The sequence below is a fragment of the Schistocerca cancellata genome, chromosome 7 (genome assembly GCF_023864275.1).
Source record: "Schistocerca cancellata isolate TAMUIC-IGC-003103 chromosome 7, iqSchCanc2.1, whole genome shotgun sequence".
In the NCBI taxonomy this organism is placed as follows: Eukaryota; Metazoa; Arthropoda; class Insecta; order Orthoptera; family Acrididae; genus Schistocerca; species Schistocerca cancellata.
Window position 1 is genome coordinate 335,339,263 of NC_064632.1, and position 27,079 is coordinate 335,366,341.

Below are 27,079 nucleotides of genomic sequence, written 5' to 3' on the forward strand. Positions count from 1 at the left end.
ACAGGAGCCATTACCAGTGGGAGAATAAATATATGCATTTATTCTGACGTACGTTGAATGTAATCTGGCTGGTGAATTAAGCCAGGGTATATGATGTTTCTGGGTTTTATTTCAATTTTATAGTTTAAAAGAACCGCTCGGCTTCAGCTAATGTAATTTACCACCATGTGATGTAACAACTGAGTACTCCTACCTCACAAATATTTTCTATTGTCATTCTTCTGTACTCTTTCTAAAAATAATTTTTGTGACAGGTTATAAACATCTTTAGGGACCACTGCTTCTGTAGAAGATATTTTTAGAAATGTCGAAACCTACGTCAAGGGTTAAGAAAACTTCGTTTTGCAACTGGTTTGCTAGTTTTTTGGACCTCTTCTGATTTATAAAGTTGCTGATTCGCAGCCATGTTTAAGATTTTTAAGTTCAAGAATGTCATCCACCAGACTATCTCGATGCAACAGGCGTTATCGTCCACAAAGATTCAGTCTGGACGAACTGCACATCTTAAAAAGCGATCAGGTCATCGCAGTACCTCGTCTCTGGGCCTCTGAGACATTATGGCCGTCACCATCGAAGATGTGCAGCTGTGTAAGGCCATTCAACATTATGCCTCAACACACCATGAAGCCATGATCACCAAACCGTCCCGCGATGTTCCTGGGTCGTATCGTCTACCAGGTTCACCACATACCAATCTTGTACAACAATCATTTTGAAAACTGTATTCAAATGGTTCAAATGGCTCTGAGCACTATGGGAGTTAACATCTATGGTCATCAGTCCCCTAGAACTTACAACTACTTAAACCTAACTAACCTAAGGACAGCACACAACACCCAGTCATCACGAGGCAGAGAAAATCCCTGACCCCGCCGGGAATCGAACCCGGGCGTGGGAAGCAAGAACGCTACCGCACGACCACGAGCTGCGGACCAAAACTGTATTGGGATTCGTCTTTGAAGAGCACATTCCTCCATTCATTTACGGTTCAATTTAGATGTTGCCGACTCCACAATATGCTTTCCCGTCTCTGTGCTGGAGTGAGCAGTATGCACGCAGTCAGAAGCCTGGAAAACGAGTCTGCCGTTCTGTGCCTCTGGTACACAGTTTGTCGGCAAACAGCAACTCATGAGGTATTTCCAAGTTCTGTAGCGAACTGTCTCGCAGGTGGACCCTGATTTCGTCAGGCAGTTACGGAGAGGGATCGGACCTGCTGTGGGATGCTTATTTTTGGTCGACGATGTACTGGTCTACGAAGAACATGTACTGTGTCTCTAAACCGTCGACAAAGCCTCGGATTGACACTTTCTGACACATCCGAGGATACTGAGACTCCGGTCTTCGTCTGACCTGATTCCAGGTGGATGAGTAATCCACCCTGCAAAACAGGATCCATATAGCGGACGGCCGGAGTGGCCACGGAGTACATCTTGCCTATACAGAGCGAGCAAGTGACGTTCTGTCACTTTTCATAGACCCTCGTTGTTAGTGTTGCTTACGTCAGTGAACTTCCCCATTTGCAGCTCACATCGTAGCGTCTCTGCTCTCCCTATACACCTTCCTTGCTGTGTCACATGTTCGTAACGTAACCAAGCTGAGTTTGCAGCGTGCAGTGATTATGATATTCTGGCTCATCACTTTATTTACTGGGTGCTGAGTGTGGTGTCACCACCAGACACCACACTTGCTAGGTGGTAGCCTGTAAATCGGCCGCGGTCCGTTAGTATACGTCGGACCCGCGTGCCGCCAACATCAGTGATTGCAGACCGAGCGCCGCCACACGGCAGGTCTAGAGAAACTCCAAAGCTCTCGCCCCAGTTGTACAGCCGACTTTGCTAGCGATGGTTCACTGTCTACATACGCTCTCATTTGCAGAGACGACAGTTTAGCATAGCCTTCAGCTACGTCATTTGCTACGACCTAACAAGGCACCATATTCAGTTACTACAAATGTATTCTGAACAGATAATATTGTGAATCATGTTCCGTCAAGAGTGACGTTCCTCATTAATGGATTAAAGTTCAGTATCAAACTAATTACATCCGCTTTCTGAATTCTAATTCCTTGTAATGTTCCACACCTCACGTCGGTATAGTTCTTCCCTCCTCACGCCTGCCTGCGTGAGCTAAAACGCGTGCATTTCGGCCTCCACTAGTAACACGGTGTTGGCTCTTCTGCCAACACAACACTGAGGGTGTAAGTGCACATATTTGTATTAACGACTGAGGGATGTGTACTTAACAACGTTACATCAGTATTTACTTCATCTGCAGACTGATAATTGTAGCTATTACGAGTAGTGTGTTTTTAGGTTGGTTAGCATCTTCAAGATTGCGCGACACAAGAAAATCATTAACGTTTATTTTCCGCTGGGCAGCAGTTCGGGTATTGGTGTGTACATGTGGAAGCAAGACGGAGAGTCTGTACTGCAGACGTGGTGCAGCTACGACTGTGCAGAGAACGTATGTGGTATAGTATGTGATGGGTATGCGGGTAGAGAGTTAGACGCAAGTAAAAAAGAAATAACACACTGCAGTGACTGCACAGTAAGGTAATAAATGTCGCAGTAATTGTACCTATACGCCTAACACCCGGTACAGTAAATATTCTGTCATCAGCAAGGCCTGGAGTATGGATGCAAGGAATTACGAATACATTTCCTGTCATATACCTTTATTTATTGTTTTATTAAGAAGCATTTTCACCCATTATTACTGCATATACCTTCATGTGGGACTGAAATCTATCACGCAGATATGGCACAGAGAGAAACTTAAACTTATCTCTAAAACGTTACGTTCTCTAATGTCGATTGTGCTGTCCTTGGTGGTACGTTTGTAGAGGAGTAATACAAGTTTATTCGGTGATGATGTTAAGAATTTTTATGAGCAATGGAGACATATCAATTTTAGGTAAGGAATCCGGATCTGGATATGACCGTGTAAAATGTTATAAGAGAAAACCATTCTCTCACAGCGGAAATCATGTAGCGGTACTCTTATTGTTAAGACTGTAGGATAGGCAATCTAGACGAGCACTTAGGTGTAGTTAATGGGATAATAACTCGACCACTCCTGTGTACTTAATGTTTATCAGATACAAACTACGCAGATTCCTGGAACTTATCCCACTTGTTATTCGACGGCCGGTGTGGCCGAGAGGTTCTAGGCGCTGCAGTCTGGAACTGCGCGACCACTACGGTCGCAGCTTCGAATCCTGCCTTGGGCATGGATGTGTGTGATGTCCTTAGGTTAGTTAGGTTTAAGTAGTACCAAGTTCTAGAAGACTGATGACCTCAGAAGTTAAGTCCCATAGGGCTCAGAGCCATTTGAACCATTTTGAACTCGGTATTCGACAACGGATGTGGTTACATAATGGAATCCTCCTCACTTTGGACTGGTGGTTTGTGAACAGCCGTTTCTTGGCCAGCACGCTCAGCTGATCTCATCACACTTGATTTCTTCTTGTGGGGCCACGTGGAATGTCTTGAGCACGAGAAGAATTCTCGATGCTTGGGACACTGTTCAAACGACACCGAGGATATTAGAAAGGGTACGACAGAACTTGTGCAATGCCATACCAGCACTGGCTCTGGGGGGCGTAATTTTGAACAACTACTGTTAAATATAGCAGATTGTGAAACTTTTGCAGGTAAACAGAATTGATCAGCACTGTACCGCAGATAGGAGTTTTCGGCCACACTCACTACAAATTACGTGCATCGTTACTAGTTCATCAATAGAGGGAATTATCTCAGGTTATTTTGGACTACTGAGCGGGAATTGTCTATGTCATGATCAGGGTTTGGATGTTACTGCCCTTACTTCTACCGTTGGGCGAGACTAAGGCGGAACCTGAGTAGATATTCGCTGATTTCAATCGTTTCCGGACAAGGGTCCCTCACGTCAAATTGATACATTTGCTGTTCACCATTATCCCTGAAGGTTTTTAGCATCATCACAGTATCACCCTGTAGATTCTATATAGGGTGTACAGAATGTTTCCGTTCGAAACCATCACCAGTCTCGTTATTCACCTCAATATCCTAAGGGCTCCAGGTAGCGAAATAAGTCACCATAGAAATTTAAATAATGCGCTGCATTTGTTGATGAATCATATACTGACTCAGATATACGACAAGCTGCAAATTATGATCAGCCCTCTCACATGGAACACACAATACTCCTCCTGTCCGCCGCTCGTGGTCTCGCGGTAGCGTTCTCGCTTCCCGAGTACGGGGTCCCGGGTTCGATTCCCGGCGGGGTCAGGGATTTTCACCTGCCTCGAGATGACTGGGTGTTTGTGTTGTCCTCATCATTTCATCATCATCCAGGAAAGTGGCGAAATTGGACTGAGCAAAGATTGGGTAATTGTAGGGGCGCTGATAACCACGCAGTTGAGCGCCCCACAAAACCAAACATCATCATCACACAATACTCCGCAGAGAGTGACTAACAGCGTATGCTAATTTATAAACTTGTCTGTTTTACTCTATTACAACCTCATAAGCCGCTGGGATGGCTACTGCCTGAATTTCTGCGGCCGTGAAGTTGGATGCACGAAAAGTTTTTGCGGAAATGTCATCCTGCTTCCTGAGTAGAGTTTTTCTCCAGTTTTATATGCGCCCGCTGCTTGGAACGGTGCCACCACTTGGCCATTTTTCAGATCCTGTCTCATACGATGCTATGGCTAGTTTTAGCATCTCTGCGGAAGCAGCAGCTTTCATTAGGGTAAAAATGAAAAAGATAAACAGCTTTCTCCAGCCACACGTGATTAAGAGGATACGCCACACTTGTTAATCTGCCGCAGTTTTACTTCAAAAGTTGTTATCACATATATTTACGGAAATGTATATTTCAGAGTTGTGGAAAAGTAAGAAAGGAAACATAGATAGTAATGTCCGTCCAGGCTTTAGTCGATAAAGCGGCAACATAAGCTTGCAGAAGACTGGGACGCAGAAGTATTGTGGATATGTGAAACGCAAATTGTGTACTAAATGTGAGCAGTACGGTCTAAGCTTAAGAAAATCATAAGCATAACCATAACCATAACCAATGCCTAGCCAGCCCAGTCACTGTTTCTCCCCGAGCTGTGGTGAATGTATTTTCACCGGCCTCACTCACAGACACTGCTTCAGTATATGACTACAATGTTGTATCAAATTCGCAGCACCAGTTACAGTTACCTAGTTGCAAATAAACAAAAAGCAGTCAACATGAGCAGTAAACAGATCGTACAATGGGTTATGTTAGCAGTGATTTTATTTCAGTTTGTTTCGTCTGCATACATTTTTTGTTAAAATTAAGCGTAATGAGGCTCCAACGGATGTCCAAAAATCCAGAAAGCGTTGTGCTGTCCCTAAACAGCCAACAAAATATAATAATTAATAATTCTCTTTGACTGGTTGTGGCAACTGCAAGAGCACAATATTGTTCGTTAGCATTCAAGTACTTGTTATTCAGCTGGTGTGTTTGTGCCATTTTGCATTTAAACAGATCGCAGTTTAATCAAGGTGGCGCTGACACGCGAGTAATCCATGGACCTGGCCGAATTTATGAACCTCTGATCGGCATTCGAACTGGAGAGGGCTTCATTGTGGAAGTTACAGCACTGCTGTCGCCACAGCGAACGGCGCAGCTTGGAACTACTAATCCTGCTACGACATCTGGATAGACATACTGAGGAATAGACAACTAACTACAGAATTTTCGTTGTAGCCAAATAATCAAGGAGACGTACTGCAGCTGCACACCGTTAAGACACCAGACTGCTGACAGGCTGGTGTTGAGACCTAACTAAGATTTGTCGTTAAAGAGGTATTTTTACATGCTCCAATTAATGTTATTAAATGGATAGGTAAATACAAGGTGATCGTGAAAATTATGCTTTTAAAATTTTCGCCTTCATTTTCCCGTCCAGTGCTGCAGCCCCGTGGCTTTTCTTCAGTTTTTTAGGTCGTTTCCGATATTATGTTCAACGGGTAAAATCGATCATAAGCTTTTCATTTTTTGAGTCGTGGGCGATTTACTATGTAAGTAAACTAACTTTGACCTGGAAATAAGTCTGAACCGATAAATATACCATTTATACGACCTGTTGCTAAAATCCATGCACATAAAAAAATGTATGTACGTGAACTCCCCACCTCCTTCTACACAAATGGACCGCTTTGAATTAAACTTGGTACACATATCATTTATTGCCTGAAAAGAATCGCTGAAAGAACCACCTGTCTATCAAAGCGGTAGGGGTGAAGTAAAAGTGTAGCCCACGACGCACTAACAAACATACTTATATTCATATATTATTTGAGAATGGAAGCACTTAATGACTTGCAACAATCTTTACAAATTTCAAATATTTACGAAATATTTTTCGTGGATAACTTCAGAAAAGTGATGAAAGCAAAAAAAAGAGGCTGTCGCTTACAACGTTTCCACGTTTCATGCAGCGAAATGAGGCATCGGGCATGACGTTTTAATTTGTTACGTCTTTGTTACTACCTGTATTTGCGACACATTTACCAGACAGCACTCGCATATACCACTGAATGTACCTCCAAATTCATTTCATAGCTGAACTCTTAGTACAGGAAGTATGACTTCACAAACACGGATATATGTGAAAAGCTGCCGCAACATGATCTTTCATATTTATAACGTCTTCGCTACTGATTCTGTTCGTAGCCCATCTCTCGGACAGTGTCGACATGTGGCTATTAATGTACCCACAAAATTATATCGTCGTACGACATACATTGCAGGAGATGTGACTTCTTAAGCAAGAAAATGCGTGAAAAACTACCGCATCAAGTATGACGTTTAAATTTATTACTGCTTTTCCATTAGGTCTTTCTGCAACACACTTTGAATATAGTATTGAATTATGTCACTGAACGAATCTACAGTATTACGTCATTGTACAACACATACTGCAGGAAAAATGACGTCATAAAAATTGAGCTGCGTGAAAACGAAACTGCAGGGTGAAATTCGCTAGAGATACAGGAGAACTTTGTGTACAAATATGTGAGACATATGGTAAATAAATGCGAAAAATATGAGGTATGTGCTTACGGGGGCATTGACACGTGTAAAAAGCTGTTCCTAAACCCCCTCAATCGATTTCAAACGAACTTGGTACACATAATACTGTAAGTACAGGGTGTTTCAAAAATGACCGGTATATTTGAAACGGCAGCGATAGAAATACACCGTTTGTTGCAATATGCTTAGGACAACAGTACATTTTCAGGCAGACAAACTTTCGAAATTACAGTAGTTACAATTTTCAACAACAGATGGCGCTGCGGTCTGGGAAACTCTATAGTACGATATTTTCCACATATCCACCACGCGTAGCAATAATATGGCGTAGTCTCTGAATGAAATTACTCGAAACCTTTGACAAAGTGTCTGGCGGAATGGCTTCACATGCAGATGAGATGTACTGCTTCAGCTGTTCAATTGTTTCTGGATTCTGGCGGTACACCTGGTCTTTCAAGTGTCCCCACAGAAAGAAGTCACAGGGGTTCATGTCTGGCGAATAGGGAGGTCACTCCATGCCGCCTCCTGTATGTTTCGGATAGCCCAAAGCAATCACACGATCATCGAAATATTCATTCAGGAAATTAAAGACGTCGGCCGTGCGATGTGGCCGGGCACCATCTTGCATAAACCACGAGGTGTTCGCAGTGTCGTCTAAGGCAGTTTGTACCGCCACAAATTCACGAAGAATGTCCAGATAGCGTGATGCAGTAATCGTTTCGTATCTGAAAAATGGGCCAATGATTCCTTTGGAAGAAATGGCGGCCCAGACCAGTACTTTTTGAGGATTCAGGGACGATGGGACTGTAACATGGGGCTTTTCGGTTCCCCATATGCGCCAGTTCTGTTTATTGACGAAGCCGTCCAGGTAAAAATAAGCGTCGTCAGTAAACCAAATGCTGCCCACATGCATATCGCCGTCATCAATCCTGTGCACTATATCGTTAGCGAATGTCTCTCGTGCAGCAATGGTAGCGGTGCTGAGGGGTTGCCGCGTTTGAATTTTGTATGGATAGAGGTATAAACTCTGGCGCATGAGACGATACGTGGATGTTGGCGTCATTTGGACCGCAGCTGCAACACGGCGAACGGAAACCCAAGGCCGCTGTTGGATCACCTGCTGCACTAGCTGCGCGTTGCCCTCTGTGGTTGCCGTACGCAGTCGCCCTACCTTTCCAGCACGTTCATCCGTTACGTTCCCAGTCCGTTGAAATTTTTCAAACAGATCCTTTATTGTATCGCTTTTCGGTCCTTTGGTTACATTAAACCTCCGTTGAAAACTTCGTCTTGTTGCAACAACACTGTGTTCTAGGCGGTGGATTTCCAACATCGGAAAAATCCTCTGTTCTAAGGAATAAACCATGTTGTCTACAGCACACTTGCACGTTGTGAACAGCACACGCTTACAGCAGAAAGACGACGTACAGAATGGCGCACCCACAGACTGTGTTGTCTTCTATATCTTTCACATCACTTGCAGCGCCATCTGTTGTTGAAAATTGTAACTACTCTAATCTCGAAAGTTTGTCCGCTTGAAAATGTACTGTTGTCCCAAGCATATTGCAACAAACGGTGTATTTCTATCGCTGCTCGTTTAGTTTTTATTGCCGTTTCAAATATACCGGTCATTTTTGAAACACCCTGTAGGCTGTTTAGGTTTTTGTGTTGGTAACGCCACGTAGCGCTCTATACGAAAATCACGGACTGTACTGTGTGAAGTCTGTGGCTGGTTGGCGTTGTTGGAATAGTCGCTATTGTAGCGTTGCGCAGTTGGAGGTGAGCCGCCTGCAGTGGTGGATGTGGGGAGAGAGATGGCGGAGTTTTGAGAGCGGATGATCTGGACGTGTGTCCATCAGAGACAGTAAATTAGTAAGACTGGATGTCATGAACTGATATATATAGTATGACTTTTGAACATTATTAAGGTAAATACATTGTTTGTTCTCTATCAGTTGTTTGAATCTTTTATTTAGCTGGCAGTATTGGCACTCGCTGTATTACAGTAGTTCGAGTAACAAAGATTTTTGTGAGGTACGTGATTCATGAAAGGTATAGGTTATTGGTAGTCAGGGCCATTCTTTTGTAGGGATTTTTGAAAGTCAGATTGTGTTGCTCTAAAAATATTGTGTGCCAGTTTAGTGTTGATCAGAATAAGTAAAGAGAGTAATGTCTGAATACGTTCAATTTCGCCCAGCTGTTTGAAAATCAAATAACGTAAGAGGTTTACCACCACAGTAATTCACAAAGTTTTCTAAGCGGATGTTTCAGTACTTACTATCTGCAAAGAAATACTATGGGGCTAAGAACCTGTACTCTCCCATGGGGGTAGTGGTGATAACGTGGTGAGAGAAAGGGGAGGAAGTGATGGGCAGAAAGATAAGGGGAAAGAGGAGATGGACACAAATACGGGGATGAGAAGATGGACGGAGGGAGGAGAAGAGGGAAATTGACAGAATGGGAAGAGGAGGAAATGGAAAGAGAGAGGGGTAGAAGGATATGGACTGAGAGAAGAGGAAAGGACATGGACTTAGAGGGGGTGGGGAGAAGGTAGAGGGGAGAAAGAGAGGGAGGAAGTGATGGACAGAAGGGGAAGGAGCAGATGAAAGGAGAGAGAGCGGAGAGGAGGAGGTAGAGAGGAGAAGGAGGTGGTCAGAGAAAGGCAGGAGGAGGAGATGGCTATATATAAGAGAAGAACAGACGGACGGGCAGAAATAAAATATTGTAAGCAGATACCATGCTTGTGCATTTTGCGCAAAATAAAACAGGCCACGAAAAATTTCGTGCACCTTAAGATAGGCAACCTAACGTACATTTTCCGCACCCAGGATGGATGCTGTACGCTGGGTAGCCTCTCTTAAGCTAAACTAAATGTTTTCTGTGTCACTTTTATTTTGCCCATCTTTTTCACTATGTGGCCGACGTTAGTGTTGCCAACGTAAGTATAGCACGAGCACAGTGACAGATACAGATTTGACCGTTTGCTGCCCATTGTGTCTGCACCTCTCACTCTCACACTACATTCTTTCGACTCAGACAGCTTGCTTTAATGTAATGCTTGTGAAGCACTTAAATTGTCAAGTGAGCTATATGTCATAATGAAGATGGGGCTGCTGTACCAGACACACACGCATACAAACAGGGTGGACTATTTTAATCCATAATGGGGAATAGCTCGGGACACAACTCAGCTACAGCAAAATGTTTCAGATGAAAGTTGTACTTGGTAAAGAGCGTCACGCATGGTTATCATCTTGAATGTGAGTTTTTAGAAACTTTGGAGGTTAAAATGATGTTATTAAAAGGGAGCGATAATGTTTGATTTAATATTAGAAAATAGCGGCCAGGTTTTCGTATAAAATAATACATTATTCAAGGTAAGGGCAAGGATGAACGATGCTAAAATAAGCAAATGAGCGGTTACGTCAAGTTGGGATTAACTCGGAAGAAAGGAGGTACATAGCAAAATAAGTGGTTAATATAAATTGGAAGGAGCCTTTCGAAGGATGAGTGGTGAGGGGACTCCCTCAGCGACTTGTAAATCAATGATCTACTTTTTATTTGCTTCTTCTGTCTTCCGAATGTCAAAAGAACATTTATAAGTTTTGATGTATTTATTTTTGCCGAGAAACACTTTTAATTAAAACTTAAAGCCCAGATCTCTCTTCCTTCTTTCCAAATTCGACATTACAATAGTTTTCATGAAACGAAACTCAACCTTAAATGACCTTCGATAATTACCTTTAAGATCATGGTCGTTAGTAGTGGTACATTATCCCAAAGGCTTTTTCAGTTTGTATCTAGCATGTTATTTGCTGTATAACTCGTCTATTCCGAATTAATCCCTGCTGGAACGAAATATATTTTTTCTTATTTGAACTTCATTGAACCTCGTTATTTCCTTGAATCATTTATCACTTGATGAGTAATATTTGCCTCTCTTTTCAAATCATAAATCAAATATAAGAGTTCTCATGAAAAAAAAACTCTTTAAACTTTGAATTATCCTGCAAATCACCATGTAAATCACGTTTAAGTTCACGGTCATTGTTAACAAAGCGTGATAATCTTTATGATCTACATCCAAGCAGCCCGCCAGATTGTGTCAATTGTTCTCATAGCGTAGATGATAGACACAAAACTACTCAATCTCTGACACATGTTCGATCCTTACCACAGTCCCATGTACAATTTTTGTGTCGCCCTCTTGTTCGGCTTTAGCAAACCAACAACGCGTTTAGTGACACAGCATGTGGTGGGTGGCTTGAATCTGCGTGTGCAACAGCCTGATTGGCTATCCTGAATGTTAATTAGCTTGGAAACGGTGCAACGTACCGTATTTTATTCCAAACAATTACTTCTCAGCAGAGCCAACACACCAACACTGCAATCCCCTTACAAGCTTTTCAGGTTGTTTCTGACAACATAATATATTATCAATTTAGGTAGGCCTCTATTTACTTTGCCAGTTAAGTGCTTCACGTAAAAAAAGGTAGCTTGCCTCAGCACGCAGATTCTGTACAAGTGCAAATCGTGTTTAAAAGATACAGATTGACAGAGGCTGAGAAGGTACATCACAAAATCAAAATCCACCACAATATTGTCAAAATTAAAAAGCATTGCACTGTTGTTGTCATTCATGTAGAGAAATGATAAACTTTCACCTAAGTAATGTGGATCTACAATCCGACATGTATGGAAAGTAGCATCATATGTGTAGCGATGCTGTAATATATTCATGTTAAGTGAAACATTAGTTTGCGTCGGGAAACAACGGATTAGAATCTACGGTTTTTCATCTTCTGCTTCGATACCAACAGTTGAATTACTTCAGTAACCCTTTTCATAAAAAAAAAGACCCAACACGAAAGAATTATCCGAATGAATTGAAATTCTTGGGACCACATCTGTCCATTATACTGTACTAGCAGTTATTCGGCTTGGCATTGTATTGGATGAGTTTTTGGGTGTCCTGCTGAGCCTGAGGGGTATTGTTACCAATTCTGTCCAACTGGCGTTTTAGACTGTCGACATCAAACTATAGTTGGAAGGCCCTGCTCATAATGGCCCACACGTTCTAAATTGGTCAAAAACGAGGCAACCATGCTGGTGAAGGTAGAGTCTGACAAGCAAGAAGAAAGCAGTATACACTTTTGGCGCGTGTTGGCGGGTATTATTTTGCTGAAATGTAAGGCCAGAAAGAATTAGGGACAGAAAACGGGGAGTAGATTATCGTCGTTGTAACATAGTGCTGCGAATGACAATCAAAGGAGTCCTTCTATGAATGGCTCCCCAGACAATTACTCCTGTTTGTCAGATGACAAAAACAATGGTTCAAATGGCTCTAAGCACTATGGGACTTAACATCTGAAGTCATCAGTCCCCTAGACTTAGAACTACTTAAACCTAATTAACGTAAGGATATCACACACATCTCTGGCCGAGGTAGGATTCGAACCTGCGACCGTAGCAGCAGCGCGGTTCCTGACTGAAGGACCTAGAACAGCTCGGCCACAGCGGCCGGCTGTCAGATGACAGATTGGTATTTCATCGCTGTGCGGGGTCTCTCCGTATACGTAGTCGGCTTGGAATTTCATTGAATGGAGTAGAATTGTCTTCAGTGAAGAGTTCCGCATCGAAATGGGCCCGATGACCAGCGAAAGCGTGTCTTGAGACGCCCCTGGCGGTGATGGCATACCTACCAGAATTCCGCCCGCCGTAGTGCCCGACAGGCAGATGTGACGGCCCTTTGATTGCCAAGTATCGCATACTTACAGCACAGCGCTTCGTCGATGATATTATTCGCCGCGTTTTGTTGCCCGTGATAGGAAGCCATCCTGGGCTTACATTTAAGCAAGATAGTGCCAGCCTGCACAAGGCAAGAGCTCGTAGTCGTTGTCTTCATGCTTTCCAAACCCTACCTTCACCTGCAAGGTCAGCGGATCTTTCGCCACTTGAGAAAACTCGGAGTATAATGCGAAGGGCCCTCCCACCAGCTCAGGATTTTGACGATCTAACTGATTTGGCACGATATCCATCAGTCGGATATGCAACAACTCTATCAATCAATACTACAGGGCTATTACAAATTATTGAAGCGATTTCATAAATTCACTGTAGCTCCATTCATTGACATATGGTCACGACACACTACAGATACGTAGAAGAACTCAAAGTTTTGTTCGGCTGAAGCCGCACTTCAGGTTTCTGCCGTCAGAGCGCTCGAGAGCGCAGTGAGACAAAATGGCGATAGGAGCCGAGAAAGCGTTTGTCGTGCTTGAAATGCACTCACATCAGTCAGTCATAACAGTGCAACGACACTTCAGGACGAAGTTCAACAAAGATCCACCAACTGCTAACTCCATTGGGCGATGGTATGCGCAGTTTAAAGCTTCTGGATGCCTCTGTAAAGGGAAATCAACGGGTCGGCCTGCAGTGAGCGAAGAAACGGTTGAACGCGTGCGCGCAAGTTTCACGCGTAGCCTGCGGAAAATTGGCTCATGCCACAACTGGAGACCGACAGCGCCGACTTCATCTTTTAACAGGATGGTGCTCCACCGCACTTCCATCATGATGTTCGGCATTTCTTAAACAGGAGATTGGAAAACCGATGGATCGGTCGTGGTGGAGATCATGATCAGCAATTCGTGTCATGGCCTCCACGCCCTCCCGACTTAACCCCATGCGATTTCTTTCTGTGGGGTTATGTGAAAGATTCAGTGTTTAAACCTCCTCTACCAAGAAACGTGCCAGAACTGCGAGCTCGCAACGAACGATGCTTTCGAACTCATTGATGGGGACATGCTGCGCTGAGTATGGGAGGAACTTGATTATCGGCTTAATGTCTGTCGAATCACTAAAGGGGCACATATCGAACATTTGTGAATGCCTAAAAAAACTTTTTGAGTTTTTGTATGTGTGTGCAAAGCATTTTGAAAATATCTCAAATAATAAAGTTATTGTAGAGCTGTGAAATCGCTTCAATCATTTGTAATAACCCTGTAAGCCGAATATCAGCTTGCGTACAGCCCAGAGGTGGACCAAATGATTTGCTTAATTTTTGAAGCTCTTTCTCTTGAATAAATCGTCCAATGTTTCTGAAGTTGTAATCATTTATTTGTCTCTTTATCAACATCAAATCTTCAGATTTTCATCTCATTCTCATAATTCTTTCATGATGCGACTTTTTCTCTTGTCTTAGAGTGTATTATCTGAATACAGCTTTCTAACGGCTTTTACATAAGATTTATGAATGTTGTGGCTATTGATTGCTTTTCACAACCAAGAAAGTAGTAATCTGCCATAGCCGCTATGTGTGTCTCTATGTTACGTGCCGTCGTCTTCCACAAGAAAAACTCGCGTGATTTCAACACTGGGCGTTGCTATTCTGATCTACATCACAAAGGCGTCAAAAGTACGAGTGAATTCCAGGTAAGAGGGCTGTGATGACCTGCCTATCGTGCGACACGCCAGTGCTGGCGTTAGCAGAATTGTGGTGAAATCTGGTGCCAATATGACATCATTAACCCACTCTACACGTCACATGAACTTGATCTCTGGCTTTTCCCTCGCAAGGTTTGACACCTTGCAGTTTGAAGTGTCGCTGAGGCCGACACCGAAATCGCAGGTCGCCACACATTTATACCATTACAGAGGAAGGTTCTAGGCACTTTTGAGCCAAATTTCAAACTTACTACTTGGATGGCTCTGAGCACGATGGGACTCAACACCTTAGGTCATAAGTCCCCTAGAACTTAGAACTACTTAAACCTAACTAACCTAAGGACATCACACACACCCATGCCCGAGGCAGGATTCGAACCTGCGACCGTAGCAGTCCCGCGGTTCTGGACTGCGGCGCCAGAACCGCACGGCCACCGCGGCCGGCAAACTTACGACTTGGAATGGGTGACAACTGCGGGATTTAGAATAAGTGACTTTTTAATTCCATTATATAATGGATCTTGTTTGCCGTGTGCTCTCTGGAATTGAGGGAACAACCTATTACACATTCTGCGTGTAGTAGTGTCACACTTAACAGTGAGTAAGTAGTATGAAACCTTGAGATGGTTTTAGCATGCTGTGTTGTGGAGTTACCAGTTTTTCTTTCTGCTGCGCATATTCTTTGCACATTCCCATTTGACGAAGTGACCTTCCGTGGGCATAGCGGGCATCTGGAGATTACTGTGTGACGGCAGCGAGTAGGAGGGAGGTCGGCGAAGGGGCAGGTGGTGTACGGCGGAGGGGGACGAGACGAATGCCTGACGGAGACAGTGTGCCACCACCCCTGGCGCCGCCCCCGCAGGGAAATTTATTTCTTCGGCGGAGCGGTGGGCAGCGCTCGGCGGATTGCCCGCGTGTCCCCGTCGGGAAAGTCGGCGGCGCACGCCGCGGGCATTACTCCAGGGCCGGCAAATGGGCCCCAGTTTGGGCGACAGCTGGCGGCAACGGTCACCAGGGCTGCCAATGACAAACTCGATCCATTCCGATGAACTTTGCCCGTGTCTCGCCAACTTCGTAACAGACGACTGCCGCCTGATAGGCCGCGAGACGTAAGTAACTAAACTGAGAAGGGCAACTAATCTTCTGGGACATTAAATTATCCCTCTGCAAGACTCTTTTCTGCAGGATGTTAGCAAACATGTGGTCTTCTACTACAAGGTGTTTAAAAAATATTCATGTGATTTCGCGAGACTGTATCTTCTGAATAAATGAAGGTAGAAACTTGAGAAAAATTTTAACTTATAACTACAAAATCTTTATTTGCAAACATCCGTTTTATTCTTGTGCGGGTCCACAGCCCCGACGTATTTTGTAAATGGTAAAACCAATTTTAAATATCCACCGTACGTTGTGAAATTCTTTATGCAAAAAATGGTTCAAATGGCTCTGAGCGCTATGGGACTTAATATCTGAGGTCATCAGTCGCCTAGAACATAGAACTAATTAAACCTAACTAACCTAAGGACATCACAGACATCAATGCCCGAGACAGGATTCGAACCTGCAACCGTAGCGGTCTCTCGGCTCCAGACTGTAGCGCCTAGAACCGCACGGCCACTCCGGTCGGCTTCTTTATACAAGATGATGTCTTCTGTTATACTGTGCTTGTGCGAGCAGGCATTCGTTTCTGCAGGCAGAGATTTTTTTGTTTGCTGTTATTTTTTCACCTTAGCCCCGTGATGACAGGGAGTGGGGTTTGTCAACGGTGTAGTTAATCTACACTTCAGTCAAGGGGCAAGTACAAGAGACGATAAAGGAAGGAATTATAAAGGAGATATACTTACTAGAGAATTAACTTTTTTACACGAGAAATTAATGGACGTTTTTATACGAGATAGTCAGGAACAGTCTGGTAAGCTTGTATTGGAACTGGAGGGTAGCTTGTCCTGAGAAGTAATTGTTAAGAAAAAATTCGATACTTTGCACCGCTTTGGAATTAGTGAGCACTGAAGTTATCCAATCAGGCCATTGCGCACGCAACATCAAGTGGCCATTTCCAGATAGGATGTCGCCAGCCGTGTTCTTCGAACGAGAGAGCGATACAAAAGTTGGATTTGGGTCTGTAGTAGGGATCGAACTCGAACCGAAGGTTTAGCACTCTCATACAGCATCATTTGCTCTATGAGAATAACCAACACTAATTTATTTTCCGGCGGACCGCTTAAATTTCTGCTCTAACTTCAATGGTAATTAGCTCGTAAACCCAGCAACGTATCGAATTTTTATACTGAAGAATTATTTCTCAGCACAACCTACCCTGCAATAACCCCCATGCTGTACAGCCTCCCAATGTGAAAGTGAGAGGGTGTACAGTTTTCAGGCAGTTTCTGATTGCTCTGTATATAAGAAATATGGCTGTCTCCGTTTTTTTTTTTAATATAACCGTATATTTAAAACGTTTAAGCATAACGTACGACTCTGATCTTAAAAGGAAGCATTTCACTGTCACGAAAATAGCAAGTACGTACCCTTAGGAAGCTTGTCTGTTGTTGGAGGGAAGAAGAGTTGGGCATTAAAGAGGATAGTAAGGTAGCGTGTAACGATGCATGACTGAGGTGTGATGTCATTGGAGTAGTAGTAGGTGTTGGGAGACTGTAGTGTCATCGAAATATCGAACTGCATGTCGCAAAGTTGGCATTACTATTGACGCGGCCTCCAGCCAAGCCACCATGGTAGTTTAGTGCAACAGCGCTGCCGGCGAATATTTACATATTTACTTCTGTCTGAAGAGCTGGACAGTTCCAAATCCCGTCCTCATTGTTACCACTGTCAAACGTGCCTTCACTGCAATGATAATCTAACTACTAGTTCTAAGATACCATCCACTTGGCTACATTTCAAAGATCACCGTGTCTTAACTTTGCTTCCAATCTTACCCACAACACCTGTAATGAATGACTCTGTCTTCCACCTGTATACCAATGCCACCCACCCACACAATCTACTTCCACAACCAACTCCTATTCGTCTTCGCGACACCAAAACTAAACCCCCTCTTATTCTCACCCACCACTCTTATTCCTTATAATGGTGTTACAACTTTATAATATCCTATATCACAACAACCGCTCCCTGCACACCAACAATCATCTTTAAATGCATACCTGTCCCAATCATAACAGAGCCCCACTTTACATTTTCTATCCAAGAGTTCTACAAAGGCCACACTCCTCATTAACTCTTCCAAGTACTGGAAAGCGTTCCATCTACTACATCTACACGGTGACAATTAATGAACTATATGGCAAAACACGTAAATTAGTTGAAACTACGACGTGCATTCGCTTTATTAAACATGTAAACCTCACTATAGAAATTTGGGTTTAGCTTATGACATGTTCGCCTACTACAGTAGTACAAGTTTATATGCCAACTAGCTCTGCAGATGATGAAGAAATTGAAGGAATGTATGATGAGATAAAAGAAATTATTCAGGTAGTGAAGGGAGACGAAAATTTAATAGACATGGGTGACTGGAATTCGAGAGTAGGAAAAGGGAGAGAAGGAAAAATAGTAGGTGAATATGGATTGGGGCTAAGAAATGAAAGAGGAAGCCGCCTGGTAGAGTTTTGCACAGAGCATAACTTAATCATTGTAGTGGACTGACAAGACAGCCAGTCCACAGTGACGGGTAACCGAAAGGCACGCGTTTACAAACGCCGGCTGGCGTTAGGTCTGAAACAGGATACGTAATGAATGCTATAAAGAAAAGTACGTAGCTGCTGGAATACTTAACTTTAATCCATCATTTGTATACAGCATTCTTGATGATGCAAGTGAGACTCTCTCTAGAAATGGTTAATGGCGCCTTGCTAGGTCGTAGCCATGGACTTAGCTGAAGGCTATTCTATCTATCTCTCGGCAAATAAGAGAAAGGCTTCGTCAGTGTAGTCGCTAGCAAAGTCGTCGTACAACTGGGGCGAGTGCTAGTACGTCTCTTTAGAACTGCCTTGTGGTGGCTCTCGGTCTGCAATTACTGACAGTGGCGACACGCGGGTCCGTAGTATACTAGCGGACCGCGGCCGATTTAAAAGCTACCAACTTTCAAGTGTGGTGTCTGGCGGTGACACCACAATCATAGCTACCACTTGGTTCAAGAATCATGAAAAAAGGTTGTATACATGGAAGAATCCTGGAGATACTAGAAGGTATCAGATAGATTATATAATGGTAAGACAGAGATTTAGGAACCAGGTTTTAAATTGTAAGACATTTCCAGGGCCAGATGTGGACTCTGACCACGATCTATTGGTTATGAACTGTAGATTAAAACTGAAGAAACTGCAAAAGAAGAAATAAAAACTTTGAGGTTCGCCGATGACATTGTAATTCTATCAGAGACAGAAAAGGACTTGGAAGAGCAGTTGAACGAAATGGACAGTGTCTTGAAAGGAGAATATAAGATGAACATCAACAAAAGCAAAACGAGGATAATGGAATGTAGTCGAATGAAGTCGGGTGATGCTGAGGGAGTTAGATTAGGAAATGAGACACTTAAAGTAGTAAAAGAGTTTTGCTATTTGGGGAGCAAAATAACTGATGATGGTCGAAGTATAGAAGATCTAAGATGTAGACTGGCAATGGCAAGGAAAGCGTTTCTAAGGAAGAGAAATTTGTTAACATCGAGTATTGATTTAAGTGTCAGGAAGTCGTTTCTGAAAGTATTTGTATGGAGTGTAGCCATGTATGGAAGTGAAACGTGGACGATAAATAGTTTGGACAAGAAGAGAATAGAAGCTTTCGAAATGTGGTGCTACAGAAGAATGCTGAAGATTATATGGGTATATCACATAACTAATGATGAAGTATTGAATAGAATTGGGGAGAAGAGGAGTATGTGGTACAACTTGACTAGAAGAAGGGATCGGTTGGTAGGACATGTCCTGAGGCATCAAGGGATCACAAATTAAGCATTGGAGGGCAGCGTGGAGGGTAAAAATCGTAGAGCGAGACCAAGAGATGAATACACTAACCAGATTCAGAAGGATGTGGGTTGCAGTAAGTACTGGGAGATGAAGAAGCTTGCACAGGATAGGGTAGCATGGTGAGCTGCATCAAACGAGTCTCAGGATTGAAGACCACAACAACAACAACATGTTCGATATGCCTGCCATGATTGGCGGCGATGCGGCGCAGACGAATAGCGAAAGGCTGCGTGACGTACTGAAGTGCCAGAAAATTAGTGCTGTTGATCACCTCCTGAATAGTTGTTTTTAGCTCAGCAATCGTTTTAGAGTAATTTCTGTACACACTGTATTTAATACAGCTCCCAAAAAAAGAGTCGCATGTGTTCAGATCTGGAGAATATGGCGCCCAATCGAAAGCCCTACAGGTGATCACTGAGTACCTCTGAACAAGTGTGCGGTCCCCAAACTGCTCCTCCAGAACATCAAACACTCTCCTGCTTCGATGGGATCGAGATCCGTCTTGGAAGAACCACATCTAGTCGAAATAAGGTTCACTTTGGGTATGGTGAAGAAATCATCTTCCAAAGCCTTCACCTACCATTTGGTAGTCAACATGCCATCAAGGAATATCGCACTGGTTACTTCGTGACTGGACATTGCACACCACACAGTCACCAGTTGAGGGTGAAGAGACTTCTCGGTGACAAAATATGGCTTCTCAGTCCCCAAAATGCGGCAGTTTTTCTTACTGATGAATTCATCCAAATGAAAATGGGCTTCGTCGCTAAACCAAACCATGCAAGCGCTTAATAATTCTCATCATGCGGCACGGCCAACCATGGATTTTGAACGTTCTAACGCAAACCGTTCGGAAGTGATGTCGATTTTCAAATTGTTCAAATGGCTCTGAGCACTATGGGACTCAACATCTTAGGTCATAAGTCCCCTAGAACCTAGAACTACTTAAACCTAACTAACCTAAGGACATCACACACACCCATGCCCGAGGCAGGATTCGAACCTGCGACCGTAGCAGTCGCGCGGTTCCGGATAGCGCGCCTAGAACCGCACGGCCACCGCGGCCGGCTATGTCGATTTTATTTCATATAGTTCAATGATTGTCCATATGATTACTCTGCAATTCACAGTTAAGTAACTGGCAGAGGGTTCATGAAGCCAAATTCAAGCAATTCCTCTACTGTTCCACTATCGAACAGCACACGGGAAAAACTAACACTTAAATGTTTCTGTGCCAGCTTTCATTTCCAATATTTTATTATGACCATCATTCCTCCCTAGGCAGGGAACACCAACAAAACATATTTCACACGCACTGATGAGAAATTTGGTGACTGAAACTGCATGAGAAGATTCTGTCACAACGAAAAACGCCAACCCAATTCACAAATCATATCCGCGGCGCTCTCTCCTCTATTCCGCGATAGTACAAATCGAGCTGCGCTTCTTTCAACATCTTTGATAGCCTGCGTCGATACTACGAGGGTTGCCTAGAATGTAATGCACCACGTCTTTTTACTCAGCCGAAATGTAAAGCTTCACCTACGAATTATTTGAAGACTCCTGAGAGCGCGCCAGGTTTCCTCCACTTCCGACACATAACGTAGGCGTAGGACAATTCGAAAATGGTGTCTGTAGGTGATTTACGCAACAAACAACGTGCCGTCATTGAATTTCTCACTGCAGAGAAAGAAACTGTGGGGAATATTCATAAACGCTTGTGCAAAGTCTGTGCAACATCTCCTGTCAACAGAAGTACAGTTAGTCGGCGGGCGCTGAGGAAGAGGTCATCAGAAGGCGGTTCAGCGGAGCTCCACGATTTGCAGCGGTTGGGGAAACCATCCACGGCTGTCACACCTGACATGTTGCAGCGAGCTGATGTTGTCATTCGCGAGGACAGATGCATTACGACTCGGCATTTTGAGGACGATGAGGAGGTAATTGACACAGTCAAGCACTGGCTCCGCCACCAGGACACTACATACAGGAATGCAATTTATGAAACATCGTATAACTGAACTGCTGTTGAAATGGCTTCCGAGTTCTCGCTTAATGTACTTGGCAGCACAACGTGTCCTTTCGCTTCTGATGAACTATCAGGGACTGTCATTGAAGGCCATCAGCTTTGGGGCAGTGGCTTCTGCGTCACATATAGTATCAGATCCACCATCCTATGAGTGGACAGAAGTCGTACGATTCTACTTGATCTCTACATCCCGAAGATCTGTCATCTTGTGTAAATGGTTCAGCGGTTCACCAAATGCCTTTCTCCGCTTCCAACATCGGTGACGTCGTAATGCTCGAGATGCCTGAGAAACGAGTGTCAGTGTACAGGGTGAACCGGAAGTACCCTGACAAACGTTTTCAAGAATCAAGATAAGTCTGACATATAGACAATACCAGGACGATTTAATCAAGTATCATCTTTAAAACAACAAATACACTAAAGAAATCAAAAGTCTGCTAATGTCCAATAGCCGGCCGTGGTGGCCAAGCGGTTAAAGGCGCTACAGTCTGGAACCGCGCGGCCGCTACGGTCGCAGGTTCGAATCCTGCCTCGGGCATGGATGTGTGTGATGTCCTTAGGTTAGTTAGGTTTAAGTAGTTCTAAGTTCTAGGGGACTGATGACCTTAGAAGTTAAGTCCCATAGTGCTCAGAGCCATAATGTCCAATATATAAATAATATAGAAGCGTTCTTAAGGTAACAAATAAAAGAGAAACAATAACATTAAAGAAATCACATATGTGCTGCTAACTTTTATGGCAGTCCTTGAAATAATAGTAAATTCCATAAGGTAACGTAGGGAAAAAACGAGAACTTTTAATACACTACTGGCCATTAATATTGCTACACCAAGAAGAAATGCAGATGATAAACGGGTATTCATTGGACAAATATATTATACTAGAACTGACATGTGGTTACATTTTCACGCAATTTGAGTGCATATATCCTGAGAAATCAGTACCCAGAACAATCATCTCTGGCCGCAATAACGGCCTTGATAGGCCTGGACATGGAGTCAAACAGAGCTTGGATCGCGTGTACAGGTACAGCTGCCCATGTAGCTTCAACAAGATACCACAGTTCATCAGGAGTAGTGACTGGCGTATTGTGACGTGCCAGTTGCTCGACCAGCATTGACCAGACGTTTTCAATTGGTGAGAGATTGTCTGGCCGGGGCAGCAGTCGTACATTTTCTTTATCCAGAAAGGCCCGTACAAGACCTGCAACATGCGGTCGTGCAATATCTCGCTGAAATATAGGGTTTCGCAGGGATCGAATGAAGGGTAGAGTCATGGGTCGTAACACATCTGAAATGTAACGTCCACTGTTCAAAGTGCCGTCAATGCGAACAAGAGGTGACCGAGACGTGTAACCAATGGCACTCCATACCATCAACCCGGGTGATACGCCAGTATGGCGATGACGAATACACCCTTCCAATGTGCGTTCACCGCGATGTCGCCAAACACGGATGCGACCATCATGAGGCTGTAAACAGAACCTGGATTCATCCGAAAAATGACATTTTGCCATTCGTGTACCCAGGTTCGTCGTTGAGTACACCATCGCAGGCGCTCCTGTCTGTGATGCAGCGAAAAGGTTAACCGCAGCCATGGTCTCCGAGCTGATAGTCCATGCCGCTGCAAACGTCGTCGAACTGTTCGTGCAGATGGTTGTATTCTTGCAAACGTCCCCATCGGTTGACTGAGGTATCGAAACGTGGCTGCACGATCCGTTACAGCCATGAGGATAAGATGCCTGTCATCTCGACTGCTAGTGATACGAAGCCGTTGGGATCCAGCACGGCGTTCCGTATTACCCTCCTGAACCCACCGATTCCTATTCTGTTAACAGTCATTGGATCTCGACCAACGCGAGCAGCATTGTCGCGATTCGATAAACCGCAATTGCGATAGGCTACAATTCTACCTTTTTGAAAGTCGGAAACGTGATGGTACGCATTTCTCCTCCTTACACAAGGCATCACAACAACGTTTCACCAGGCAACGTCGGTCAATTGCAGTTTGTGTATGAGAAATCGGTTGGAAACTTTCCTGATGTCAGCACGGTGCAGGTATCGCCACCGGCGCCAATCTTGTGTGAATGCTCTGAAAAGCTAATCATTTGCATATCACAGCATCTTCTTCATGCCGGTTAAATTTCGCGTCTTTAGCACGTCATTTTCGTGGTGTAGCAATTTTAATGGCCAGTAGTGTATATCAAAAATCTGCAGCTAATTTGTATGGTAGTGCTTGAGATATATGAGACTAAATGGCTAAACAAAATGCCTGCTGTAACAATGGTTAAAACATGACATGTACGAAACGTAACACTCTAGCATCTTTTTCCCTTAGAATGAAAGGAGGGGACTGTCACTTGACATATATGACAGACACTTTCGTACGTCATGCATAGGGTGAACCAGAGTTCTACAGACAAATTTTAAGAGGTGGTATTATGTACCAAAACAAGAAAAAATGTCAAATAAACATGGGTCATAAAACGCATACCTTAAGCGTCACTACCACTTGTTTATCTCTTGCACTTAAAAACCTGTCTCCATTACTGTATGTTCTTGGCTTTAGATGTATTAGCAGGATGCAGTAAAAAATGATCGTTAAACAAGCACTCTGAAATGCGTACGTCAAGTATCAGTACTTCTTCAGTAGAGGAGACGTGTGTCACTGTAGGGAAGATGAACAAGCACTCTTAGCTGTTAGGTTAATCATTTGAGTCGTTGATCACTGAATATGTTTTTCATTTGGAGCATACTACCCCCTAGCCCTGTGTATGATACCCGAAAGCGTGTGATTTGCGTGCCAACTGAAGATCGCCTTCTGTCTCTGCTTAGAAAAAAAATTGGAAGTTTGCAGGATGATGACGGTAGGTACCTCAGATGGCGATCTGATTCGGTCAACGGGCGGTTGAGTTTCTGTGGCTCCCAGAACATCGCATGGACTAACTGTTCATACTGTCAGTTAGGCGGGCAGCACCACCGTCACTCAACGTCCACCAGCATCAGCAAGTATTTGCAAAAATATTATTATTTTCCAAAAAAAAATGCTGATATTGTCAGATATATTTCTGATATTTCTGTTGCTGTTATAATTGTTTTTCAGCATCTGGATGTCACACGTTCTACTGACGTGACTCTGGCGTTGAGCAAGGAGGAATCTGATGAGTCTATTTGTTGTAAACATTTAGCAGAGAAATGTAAACACAGCTTTCTACATCGACACTGGTAGAATATGATAGCATAAGAACCAAAGACCCCAGGTGGAACCTTGTTTAATAAACAGTGTCTATGCAGCAGAATGGCAGAAAAATACATTATGTGACCAACACACAGCGCTGCATGTGTTCCAACTGTGTGATCTTCCCTAAATGTATGTCCAGTTTTCCACTACACAGGAAGCATAAGCAGCTGCAGTATGTGTTCATGCGCTAGTACAGATACTCACTTTCTAAAGAGGTTGCGAGAAAGCTATTTTTTGCAGACTGCTTTTAAATATCAATGCTCAGCGCCCTGTCGCTTCATTTGAAGCTTAGCAGTGACGATGAAAGATGGCAACCATTAACATATTAAAGTGCACCATTCTCACATCGCACTGCTAAGCATTCAATGCTTTCTACATTTTTATTCCTCCCACAGAGCGACGTGATGGTGGTGACGATATGCAGACGAGCTCTATATGCAGTGCTGTGCAGGCGATTGAAGGAACTTACTGCCGTTGCAGTATTTCAGAAATTGTGATGAGAATACTCTCCGCAGTTATTACGTCATAAAAGTTGCACTGACTGTGCTTGTGGTAACTGTGAGCAGTCAACAGTGATTGGGAATGGTGTGCAGCAGATCCAGAAGCGGAGATGAGTACCATGTATAATACTGTGCACAGGTCTAGACATCCGATATAAGCCAGTGCCATTTTTGTGTCGTATGTGTGTAAAACATAGAAAATCTTTGCAAAGAACAGCACTCTTTAAAAATGTGAAACCCACTTCGTGTCACATAGTACGTTTTGTCTTTATAGAGGCGAGAATACCCTTGGACGAAGCTTTCGAGCGAGGTCAAAGGAGATGTCTAAAAAACTGCTTGTGTAATGTCCCCCAAATACCCTTGTTAGGAAAGTCTAGTTCTTTTTCTTTACAGTGAAGGCCGAAATATGCATGAAACCCTGTTTACGCCTTGTGGGATTGTAGATAGGTATTTGGGGAACCATTCCACGAACCCGTAATAAATTTCTTCCGAAGCGCCTCGTGTGATGTGAAACCCAAGATGGCGCTATTGCTGATGTCTGGAAATATCCGGCAGGCGCTCTCTCTTTGAAAATAGATGTACTACTTTTGATTCTTCCAAAGATGTGAATGGGACTTGCGAAATAGCTGAAATGTCTTATGTTGTACGAAAGCTGAAAACATTCTACTCTGTTATTTTCATACTAGGGGAGAATTGATGAAGGAAGTCTGCTTCTTGCCTTGAATCGCTTCAGTGATACGTTAACATGGCACTATCCTGTCTTATAAAAAGAGGCACACACGTAGGCAAGCTAGTATTGGTGGCGAACTGCCATGCGTAACTCTTTGTCGACTGGGACATGTGACACGTCTCAAAGGAAGCTCTTTGATTTTCGATGATCAATTACACAGCTTGCTATAGAAATTCCTTCTGAATGTCATGCCATAAACCGTATCGCTCAGATTCTTGCGAGATAAGGTCACGAGATAGAGAACAACCTTGGGTACATCTTTGGCGATTGGGTCACGTGACATGTCACTCAGAAGGCTCTTTGGTGTATGATGGCCAATCACACAGCTCTCTGTGAGAGTTTTTTCTGAACTCGTCATATCATAGTCCCTGTTGCTCAGTTTCTTACGAGTTTACATTTGTTCTCGTCTTGATTCTACACGACCATGCAATTGCAAGGTGCTGTTTCACAGCATGCTGCTGCAAATATTTTGGTGGGATCGCTACACGCTATTGGCTGCAGCAACGTATTGCATATTTAATTGGCTACACACACGTAAGACGAACTTGTTTTCTTATGTCGTAATTAGGCACGGTAAAACTTTTCTTCTTATTTGGCATTCGTATAGAAAACGTAACATAGCTTTTTGTGAACAGATCTGAATCGCCTGTCCACATGAACCGAAGTATCCACACATTCTGTTGCCACTATGACCATGTGAGATCTAAAACCCTTCCTCATTCAATAACAAGTCAGTTCAATTTTTTGATATGTGGACTGTGTGAAATGGTTTATTTCTTTTATACTCAGTTTTAATTTTAGTGTCGAACATGAGGTTCAATCTTGTTCTACTTATCCTGCAAAAGAGTCGTTTTCCATTAGAGCAAGTTGTCAACGGGTGTTTTGTCGATCTGCTCTGTTTTTTAAAATCTTCGTTTGTTTTTCACAACCATAGTCTTTTCCAACCATATTCGTTCACAGCAGTGGTATTCCGCAACCACGGTCTGCAAAAGGACACACAATGATCCCCTATCCAGTTTAAATGTACAGCCACTCACAAATACCTTGTGCATTTCAAACCTACACGAATCCATTTTACACTACGTGGTTTCTCTAGCATTTTTGGGTAAAT